Genomic DNA, 11,196 nt, shown 5'->3' with positions numbered 1-11,196 from the left:
ATTGTGTCGTACTGAGTAGTGCAGTCTCCTATACCGGATCCTGACTACTCTGTGCGTATGAACATCACAGCAGGGTGTTGCGGGATGTAATGTGGCGCTGCAGAGCATGGGTGGATGCTGCGGACGCAGCAGGACTAGGATTTCAATGTATGCATGCAAGTCAATCTGATCCATTGGCTTCCATTTCTCTTGAAACACACACCTCCCCTACAAGTTGGTCATGTCCACTATGATCCTATTTGTTGGTTGGGATATGAAGAGATGAAATGGTGATTGAATATCATCGACTAGTGTGGCAGAAAATCTTGTGGGGCTTGGAGTCATTTTGATGACAGTCAGTCAGTCTGTGTGGTGATGTTGACCATTTTATGTTACCATCTTTAGCTGTCCATGTTGAGGATGATTGCTGCCCATTGTTTTCAGCTAATGTATACTACACCAGACTAGTCCCCTGAATCCTCTTCATCATAGGAAAATTCACAATCCGGATTGTCAATAACATTGTTCTCGGTCTCTGAAAGATCCTCTGACTCTGAAATCTCTTCCTCTACATCACTATTACCATCAAAAATCTGTGCTAAAACTTCTTCAGTTGCAAACCTTTTGGAACTCATTTAGTAGTGTGCGTGTCAAAGAGATTACAACAGAGAAGAGGACAAGCGCGAGAAAGCTCCTCCTCCTTTACACAAACACACACACACACACACACACACACACACACACATACACACACACACACCTGGTTCTAAATGGGTGTTGAAAGTCTCTGGGTCAAAATGACCCGCAACATCATCTTTGTATACAAACTCTGAACAGACATCCCACTACACATCAGTGTTTCCAGATTTTATGAACAAGTTCATGAACCTAAATGAAGAAATGTCATACAATTTCATGAAGAAAAATATAGGTTAACCAGTATTTTGGTCAACACAAAAACGCAAATGGGTCAAATTGACCCTTAACATAATACGAGGGTTAAGAGGTGCTGGTATTTGGATTTTAATACCTTTGCACAGAGCTGTTTCCCCCCATGTCCAGTCTTTATGCTAAGCTAAGCAAAGCTAACCAGCAGCTGGCTCCAGCTACATATCAAGTGCACAAAAGTGAGAGCGGTATTGATGTTCTCATCTTACTCTCAGCACAAAAGCAAGTAAGTGTATTTCCCAAAATGTCAAACTATTTGTTTGTACGGACACACAAAACTGTTTTTTTTTAGGGGAATTCATTCAGTTATACAACATTTTAAGATTGTGTTAAATATTTGTTGCTATGTTGTGAAATCATTAAAAAGGTGAAATGGGTTAGCACTGAATCAAAAGTAGCATAGAAATTAATTGTTTGATAAGGCACAAAATAACGTGTGTGCGTGCGTGCGTGCGTGCGTGCGTGCGTGCGTGCGTGCGTGTGTTACTACAGTATGTGAAGCACTGTTGTAGAGTTACTGTAACTGACCGGCCGACTTCTGATTACTCAGCAATAACCCTCTGCCCGTTATTGCCACTGCTCATCCCTTGACTCACGCCTCCTCCCGTCTTCCTCTCCTCTTCATCCCTCTGGCTATTTCCTCCTCTCCCTTTGTCTTTTACACATTCAGAACTTTTCTTCCTTGAAAGAGATTGCTGATTCACACATCTGGAGTGTGTGCTTGTGTGTGTGTGTGTGTGTGTGTGTGTGTGTGTGTGTGTGTGTGTGTGTGTGTGTGTGTGTGTGTGTGTGTGTGTCTAACCACCTACAGTGGTATTTCTGTTGAACTATGAGTCGTGAAGTCCGGTAACTCAGCCCAGTCTCAGTGTGTCTCGCTCAATGAGCTGCTGTGTGCATCAGGCGGGTGACAGTGCTGGTAATGTGTTGGCTTTGTGTGTGTTATATTCCATTAGCGCTTCTGGTGACCTGCCAAATCGTCCTTCATTCAGTTATTCCAGTACGGTATGAATGAATGTGTTAAGCATGAATGTGGTTTTGTGCTTTTGTCTGTTCAAGCTCTTAATTTGTTTCCACTTCCAATTATTGTGTGCAAATACTAAATTTCCAATATACTGCACTCGTTTGTCTCAATGTCTCAGCCTCTGAGTCTCTTCTTGAGGCGGTTAAAGTCCTTCGCCGACCGCCACAGCCAACTCTGCAGCTCTCTCAATATCCAAAACCCCTCCACCTTTTTGGCAAAGTCGTTCATCGTCGGCCGCACTGACAAAAGCGAAGAAGAGGCAGAGGAGGTGGAGGAAAGGAGCGGAGTCAGGGGAGGCGAAAGGAGGGAGGTGCCCCTTTGTAAAGACAGAGGGACAGGCTGGGAGAGGAGGGTGTGCTCCTCACCCGCTCCGAACTGGTAGAGCAGGGAGAGGGTTGACAGAGGAGCTTGGAGGGTAGGGGAGAGGAGGGAGCGACGAGGCCGACGCTGAAGATGGAAAGTGGAGGAAGAGGAGGTAGCTTCCATTTCTGTTTGCTTCTCCTCCTCCAACATTAACCCTCTGCTTCCCTCTACAATAAATCCATCTTCTTTTCTGAGTGTGTTTATGTGATGTGAGTTCATGTTGTAGCTGTACTGATTGTTGTTGTTGTTGTTGTTGGTTTGGATGGTCGGTTGCTGAAGGGAGCTGGAGCCTCTTGTGCCCGGGTACGACACTTCTACCCTGGGTTCAGGCTGCCTCTCCTTCTCATCAACATCCTCGTTGATACTCAATAACCTTCTCCTTCCCCATCTCTCCGCCCCTCCCTCTCGCTCCAGCTCCTCCTCTTCTTCCTCCGCTACTCTCTCTTCTTCGCTGGCAGTCCATTTTCCAATCTCCGGCTCTTCCCTCCTCCCTCGCCTTCCTCTTTCTCTTCTTCCCTTCTCCGTCGATCCGCCACTCCTTTCTCCAGCTGCAGTCGCCTCCACTCCCCTAACTTCTTTCCCTCTCCTTTTTTCCACCAGGTCTACGGTGACGCCGTCCTCCCTCTCTCCTCTGACCACCCTTGTCCTGCTTCTTCTTTGGTTGTTACGCTGACCGGACTCTGTCCTCGTCCCGGCTCTGGACCTGTAAAGGCTCTGGCTCATCAGTGGAGCAGGTCGGTCGCCCCCTGCCCCCCTCTGAGGGTACTGCAGCTCTCCAGCATTACTTTCCATGTTTGCAGATGGTGGAGGAAGTGCGTAACCAAGGGTGGTCATCAGTGCGGATATGGAGCCCAGCAGCCCATCCAGACCTGTGCAAAAGTGCAGTAGGGATGTCTTGAGGGCGGGGCAGAGGGTGGAGCGGGCCAACTCCCTGACGGCCGCCAGCAGGACAGAGTAGGCCTTCTGGTTCTGGGCGAGCCGAGCTTGGTTCTCCAGGCCGTGCCACAGCTCCAGGCGGGTGGCGGCGCTGGGCAGGGACAGAGCGGTACTGTTGGGTCGAGGAGGGGAGAAGTCTTTCTCATTGAATGGGGGGCCTAGGTAGGTCAGCTGGAGGAGATACAAAATCAGAAGAAAGGATAAAAAAAGGTTTAATGGATAACTCTGGATTCATAGTTTGGACCATTGTTCATTATAACACTTTATACAGCGTCATTGCTACAGTGAAGTCAGCCAGACCAAGAAACATAAGATCAGACAGGTTATAAACAAGCCAACAGTTTAGCCAGTTTATAAACCTCTTTATTTGGAGATTAAACTGAAAGTGAGTGCTCCTGTCATGTCTGTAATAATCCCTCAATATACAACTGTGTGTGCACATCTAAGTCAAGTACAGTTGGTCAAAGTTGAACCAGGAAGTCAACTTCTAAATTGTTTCTGTTTTCTCTTCTGAATTAGTTTGGCTAAATCTAGTATAACCCTAACCCTGTTTTTTTCAATAGTTTTTGGTCTCTGCCAACTCCTGAGGGAAATATCTGGCTATTTAGCTGCTAAATGCTCCACTATAGTCTAGTTTCCACCGGACCGTTTGGTTCAGTTTAGTACATATCAGAACGGTTATTTTTGCGCTTCCATTGTCAAAAGTTGTGGATGGTACCAGTAGAACCGCTCTGCTCCATCCTGTTTTTTTTAAGATTATTTTTGGGGAATTTTAGGTTTTTATTTATAGGACAGCTGAGAGGGGAATGACATGCAGCAAAGGGTCACAGGTTGGAGTCGAACCAGAGGCCGCTGCATCGAGGAATAAACCTCTGAATATGGGCGCCTCCAATTGTTTTAGTTACCCCTCTGTTGAGGTACTTAGCACACTGATCCAATACTTAAAGGTGGAGCTAGAAACACTGCCACCTGCGATTCGTGTAAACGTCCCTCTGCATCAATGGTGAAGAGGAAATATAGTGAGAGGTGGATGGAGCAGTGAGAAATAAAAAGCTGATAGAATACGGTGTTTTTTTAATAGCTATTTCACTGAAAACAACTGCCTGCTGTTGCCAAAAACGACGCTTTGGGAGCGGTGAAAGTGAACCAAAACAGTAAACTTGCAGCCGACAGCTAAACAATGAGCTGAGACTCGCTATTAAGCTCTGCAAAGCTGAGAGGAGCTGCTGAATCAGGTGATAATTCTCTGTAGGTTGACCATGTGTAACCTTTCAAATGGTTTTCACGCTGCCATTGTTACATTATTATTATAAAAAAGTATTGTTTTTAACGGTTTAATGGTACACTTTGTTTCAGTGTTTCTAATTGTGATTAAATAAAAAAGAGATCAAAATGAAACAGAATTGGTATCACAAAAAAGGACTCACATATATGTCTTTGATTTCCTTGAGCTGATACTCCAGGTATTTGGTCAGCTCGTATGTGCTTTCTATCGAACTCCTCTCACTTGCCAGGTTGTGTGAAGGATCCAGGGCTGTTGCCATGGCAGCAGCCAATAGCAAGACGAGCTGATGTTGATTGACTGTAGAGAAATTTAAAAGCAATTAAAAGATGTTTCTGTAAGGGCACTCACATCATGCGTGTCCAAGTGATAAATAGCACACACCGCAGAGGTATTTGTAATCATAACAATGAGGTGAAATTTATCTTGGCCATTATTTTCTCAGACATGTTGTGATTATTTAACTTGGATGCTTGGTTTTTAATGAATTTGATGATTTGAGAGCTTAACAGACAAAAATCACCTCCGGCCACAGTTTCCAGTCGCTGTACTATCACACTGTTTATAGGAATTTTTACAATATTCTGGTTTATTTCTTTGTCTCTATGGCGATGGCCTCGTCTGTTTACATATTGCCAGGTCATCTGACACTGCCAATAAAGCTTTTCCAGTTTCCAATCTAATTTTAGAGGTTTCTGGCTGTCGGAGGTTTACTCTGGCTTCAAATAAAACCTTGCTTAATAGCTTCAGACAGTCAGACAAATTACACCTATGTTCATTGCACCAGCCTGTCAGGCAAATAGCCGCTTTAACACACACACACACACACACACACACACACACACACACACACACACAACACACACACACACACACACACACACACACACACACACACACACACACACACACACACATTAATTCCTGACCAATATCCCAAAAACAAAGACATGTGGCTTTCTTTAGAATCACAAACATTAATGTGTTTGTATCAGTTGTATGTTTGCTGTAGACTTCTTGTTTAGGTATCAGAGTGTTTGTGTATGTGTTTTATGTTACTCTGTGAGTGTTGGTGAGAATGTTTGTCGTAATCTTATATGTGGATGAAATTCACATCGCTGTGAGTGTATACAATGTGTGTGTGTGTGTGTGTGTGTGTGTGTGTGTGTGTGTGTGTGTGTGTGTGTGTGTGTGTGTGTGCGTGTGTGTGTGAGAAAGGGGGTTTGTAACACTGGAAACCTTTTAGTGCCCCTGTCTCTGGTTTCAAACAGAGAAAATTGGAGCTGAAAGGTGGTTTTCAACATTTAGGAAACTTCATGTACGTCCGCTTCTCTTCGTCCCAGGCTTGCTGTCTCTGCACGCTGCCACTTTTCACACTCTCTCCCTATACTTTCTAACTCTCTATCGACACTTCTTAGGCCTATTCGCTCAAGTGTTACACACATTTCTTTCGTCGTCTCAGCTCTCCGACATCCTTTTCCATACTCTCTGCACTCTCTCTCATCCTCCTGACATCCAGACACTAGGCAGTGATTCATGCTTGTAATTATGGGCAAAACATGCTGCTGTTCAACAGGGGTGAAATATGCATTGCACAATGTATGTCAGTCAACTTTCTCTCGGTCTTTCTCTGACTCACCTCGGGCCTCCTGTTGCTTCACCAATTTATCCTGTTTCTCTTCTTAAACTTGTCACACTGCTCTCAAACTTTGCTTTCTTTCCCAACATACCTTTCTCCTCCCCCTCTTGACGCTCTTATCTCTTTTCTGCCTCGGGTCAAAAATAAAAGCAGCCAATTAACCCTGATTAGCTCTGCTTCTCTCCCTTTATTACCCTTATTACCCCTCTTTCATCTATCCATCAGGACGGGCCCCACAGGATGAAGAAGTGAATGGCTTGAAACACTTGAAAAACCTTTACCCTCAACACGTTTTCAGTGGTTCTAAGAAAACAAGTTCTGACCTAAAACAGTCAACACCTTTTTCCTCTGACTCAACTGCTTACATTTGAGGTATCGGTATGCACTCCCCAACAAGGGTTTGGTAGAAACTTGATGATGTTACGCGTTATATACTACTCAATAGACAAAAATCTGTAGTCTGATGTGCTAATATTAATATTTGCCGTTAGCATTATAAAATGTGTCATAGAAGAAAACATATGGTTGAGAAATGAAGGGAAATTGATTCTAATATTTTGGGTTTTTGTCTCCTGTGCCTTTAACCAAACATGTGAAGTAAACCAAATCATCAGAATGCATTGACAAGTAACGCTTCTCCCCTTGACTATGTTACAATTGGCAATGATGACATGGCAACAACGAGTAAATATTTTTTTAACCTAACAAGCTCAAGCTCCCTGAAAAAAAGTTTTACTCATCAATTGACTTGAGTTGAGTGACAGATTGAATGACAGATTAGGGGAACTGGCAGTTTGCAATTAAAACAGGATTAGAAATGCTTGTCAAAAACCTGCTTGATTTGAAAGGGTAAAAAACAGCCTCCTTTATAGCTGGTAACTCTCACTACCTGTTGACCCTGAGTTGTCGGCTACATCAAAGCTTCCTCCCAGACTATTTTTCTAAAACACTGTGTTTGTGCCCAGGCAACTCCCACATGCTCCCACACACACACACACACACACACACACACACACACACACACACACACACACACACACACACACACACACACCTTGAAATCAGTCAACTAGGACAAACCTCATCAACTGTCAGAAGCAATAAGCATCTTTCAGCGACGCCAGAGCATTTGGAGCTCATCAAGACCCAGTCTCCTCCCACTGCACATCCTACATTAGCATCAAAACACCTCAAAACCAACACGACATCGCTGAGTAAACAGCCCGGAAGGAACACATTGGGCAAAAAGGGGGGAAAAAAATGAACAGGTACAGAAAAAAAGGTGCCTGGGACGGAGAAAGAAAAGTCTCCTTGGCAAAAATGAACCAAAAATGAACCAAAACTGTTCCAAACGGTTTCCTTTTGTCTGCAGCCACGCATGCTCGGAGATGATTGCCAGACATGAAAGCCTCTTGTTGTTTTGATTGAGAGCTGACATATCTAAAAGCATCCTCCGCGGCAGAAAACAGACGCTCTTTTGTACGGGTAAACTGAGATAGTTCAAACCAAGAGCCATGTTGTTGTTTAATATTACATTGAGCAACTACACTATAGTCGGCATATAGCCCGACTTCAAGGGGAGCCCTGCAGGCTTGGGGCTGTGTACCTGGCAGTGGAAGCACACTCCGCAGGGCAGGGTTGAAACCAGAACATTTTCTGTTAGAGGATTGCATTACAGCAACACAGGGGTTCCCTACAACGGCCGACCATGAACTGCCTCTCTGCACTTATGTGTGTGTGAATCTCTACATATTTTGGCACGCATACCTATAAGGATTACACATATGCTCACACAGGGGGGCTCCATTATTCACAACAGATCATATTTTTTTATCTACGGTTTATTCGCTGTTGTCAAGTCCGATCTGGCACTCTGTTGTCTGGCTGCCATCTGCAGTACAGAGCTCGACATACTGTTCGGGCGCCAGAGCTTTTGAGCTTCTAATAGGTCAAAAACAAACATCAGCACAGGGTCGTGGTTCAGAGTTGAATTTTGGTGCGCAAGGTTGTGTTCAGGGGCAAAAAGAGCCTGGTAACACACTTGACATTTACACTCCAGACAGTGTTTTGGTAAACCAGTGACCCTGTGTTTGTGGGTGTTGTACCGCTTCCATCCGAGAGGACTAGTATTTCATCTTTCCCAACATGCATCACCGTTTGAGGTTTTAAGCAAGCACTTAAACAGAATTTGGTATTGTGGGAAAACCATGTGCAAGTTAATCTCTCCAGTCTGGTCCAGGAAAAACTAGCTCTCAAAGCCAGAAGAAGTTGCAATTCATTGCTCTAACCACTTGAAAGAGGTCTTAAACAGAAAGGAAACATCAGTATGTAGATGTTAGAATCCAGTCCAAATTAGATGTTTATTTATTATATATTTTTTCCAGTGCAACATTGATTAGGATGACTACAGTATATTTTGATGCCATACTTTTGGTGAGCATACATTGTGAGACTTTGACAAGATTTAACATGAATCAAGCCACGCAGCCTGATTTTGGAACAAAATGTTGAAACATCATCCGTGGTGTGTTTTCCAGAACCCAAACAACATGCTACAGGCTGCATCCTCCCACTCCACGCACTTCAGTGTTGTCTAGTCACTGTGCAGAACTCCTCTGCTATGTCAGAGGACAATACAACATTAGCCGCAAAAGTTTCACGCTATATGCGTGTTATATGTCATGTTGTGAGTAATTTGAAAGAAAGACTGAAATTCAATCTGAGAATCTGCAGACAGAAGTCTAGAAGTTTATTGTGTTTTTTTCTATCCACACTTACACTGATTACAATCTGATAATTTGATCTGGGCTGCAATTCTGAACACAGCTGTCTCAGTTCAGTTCATAACATCAGTTCATTTTCCAAACTGCTACATGTATATAAAAAGAAAAGGTTACAGTGACAAAAAAAACAACAACACATAAGTAGCTAATTTAGGCAAATTAAATGATATGACTACATGGCTATCAGTAGGTTTTACTGCCTTTCCCATTCTGCTGACATTGTGTGAATGCACCATAAACTCAAGGTTCACTTATTAGCTTTTTCCAGAGTTTTTAATTGTCTCACAGAGACCAAACTTGTTCAGGTGTCGCCACCAACCAAAGTTCTGCACTGACACCTGAAGACACCTGAGAAATTCCCATTCATTGAAGAAGACTCCAAAAAAACTAGCAAGTGAACATGTACTTTATTTTATTTTATCACAGATTTATGTTCCCAAGATCAAGAATTATTCTCTCACAGTCTTTAAACAAAAGAAGGAGGAGACAAACTTTATTAATCCCCCAGGTTCAATTTGTTCTCATATAGTCATTACACACACAGGCCCAAAATACACACATATGCAAACAGGACCTACACACATGCATTAAATAGAGAGATGTCAGAGCGAGGGAGGGCGCTGCCCTTGGTCTGGAACCTGAGCAGTTGGGGGTTCAGTGTCTTGCTCAAGGGCCCCTCGGCAGTGCCCAGGAGATAAACAGGGCACCTCTCCAGCTACCAAGTCTACACTACATACTTAGTCCCTACGGGGACTTGAACTGGCAACCCTCCAGTTCCCAAGCCAAGTCCCCATACACTGAGCTACTGCCCCCGACTAAGTTCATCATTCAATATCACTAAAATCCACATACTGTTTATGTGTTATCTGTTACCAATTTTTAAACCTCACAAGTGTGAGGGTTATTTCTTTCCAAGAACATGCACCCGTCCTGTGACTTGTCTTGCATATTTATTGTCATGTAGCTTACTTGTCAGAGACGGAGCTGGAGGCTCATTGTGGCTTTGTTGACAGAAAAGACCCATCGGAGCCAAACTCTGAGGAGCTGTTTGTCTCTTGCATAGTTTTTTAATTATTGCATGGCATTGTACCTGGTGGCAATTCTGCATTCTGTCATAACACTCACCCTAAACATAAACACACCTGTGCAGGATGCCAGGGGCTAAAACCATGCACACATTAACAGGCATATGTGAGGGATAGAGCCGCAGTGGAAGTGGACAGAGACGTGCATTGGGTGAGTGGGGGTGAGGTGGGGGGGAGGGGGGGCGGGGGGTTGACAGTCTGGGGTCAGGGTCGATGTTGTGTGTCTGTGTACATTTAAAGGCCAAATTTATGTGCAGTCTGTACTTGATCAAATGTGCATTCCTTTACTAACTCAACACACACAAACATGCACACGCATGCAAACACACGTGCATCCAGATTGTGCAGTGGAGATCTATGTACGCACAGTCGTTATCCTGAATAAATACATGTAAAAAAATAAACACGCACACTTTTCCCATCTCTTGTCCCATGAGATTCCTTCCTCTAGACTTTGTTCATGCTGAATTTCAAATTGATCCTCTTGGCACCAGACACACACTGGGGTTGCCAAACTACATAAATGACCCAAAAACAAAGGAAAGAAATGAAAACGATTTAAAAAATCCAATAGAAATTGAGTTTTATGCTCAGAAACTCTCTGTGAAACTATTTCTCGCTAGTCATAAACTCAGCGTCTTCTGTTTAGTTCCGCTTCTTACCCTGATGTCTGTCTCCCTCTTCACCTTATAAGCCTTAAATCTTATTTTCTTTTCTTTTTTAAATCTGTGGATTCCAGTCGCTCCAAGCTTTATCGCCATGTTTGGTTTCAATTTTGTTGTCGCTTCATTTGTCCCCCTCTCTCCCTAAATCTTCCTGTAACATCAAACTTCCATTTTTAAAGTCTCCTTCCTTTCTCTCCCTAATTACCGTTCCCCTCTCTTCCTTTCACTAATTGGCTCCACTCGTTCCCCCATCTCCATCTTTCACTACCTCCTTCCCGTTTTTCAGACCTTCGGTTTTTAATTTACCTCTTAAACCCCTCCTCCCCCCTCACCCCGGCTACTCCCCATCTCCACTTCATAGTTTTCTCTTAAATAATACCGCAAAATAGAATCACACAAGAACGCACAAATGAATTTCAAAGTCACTGCTCTGTCACTACTATTAAAAGAAAGTAGGAGAGCAGCAGTGGAAAGTATAACAGCTCTGACAGTTCT

The sequence above is a fragment of the Perca flavescens genome, chromosome 10 (assembly GCF_004354835.1).
Source record: "Perca flavescens isolate YP-PL-M2 chromosome 10, PFLA_1.0, whole genome shotgun sequence".
Classification (NCBI taxonomy): Eukaryota; Metazoa; Chordata; class Actinopteri; order Perciformes; family Percidae; genus Perca; species Perca flavescens.
This window is presented reverse-complemented; position numbering follows the sequence as displayed.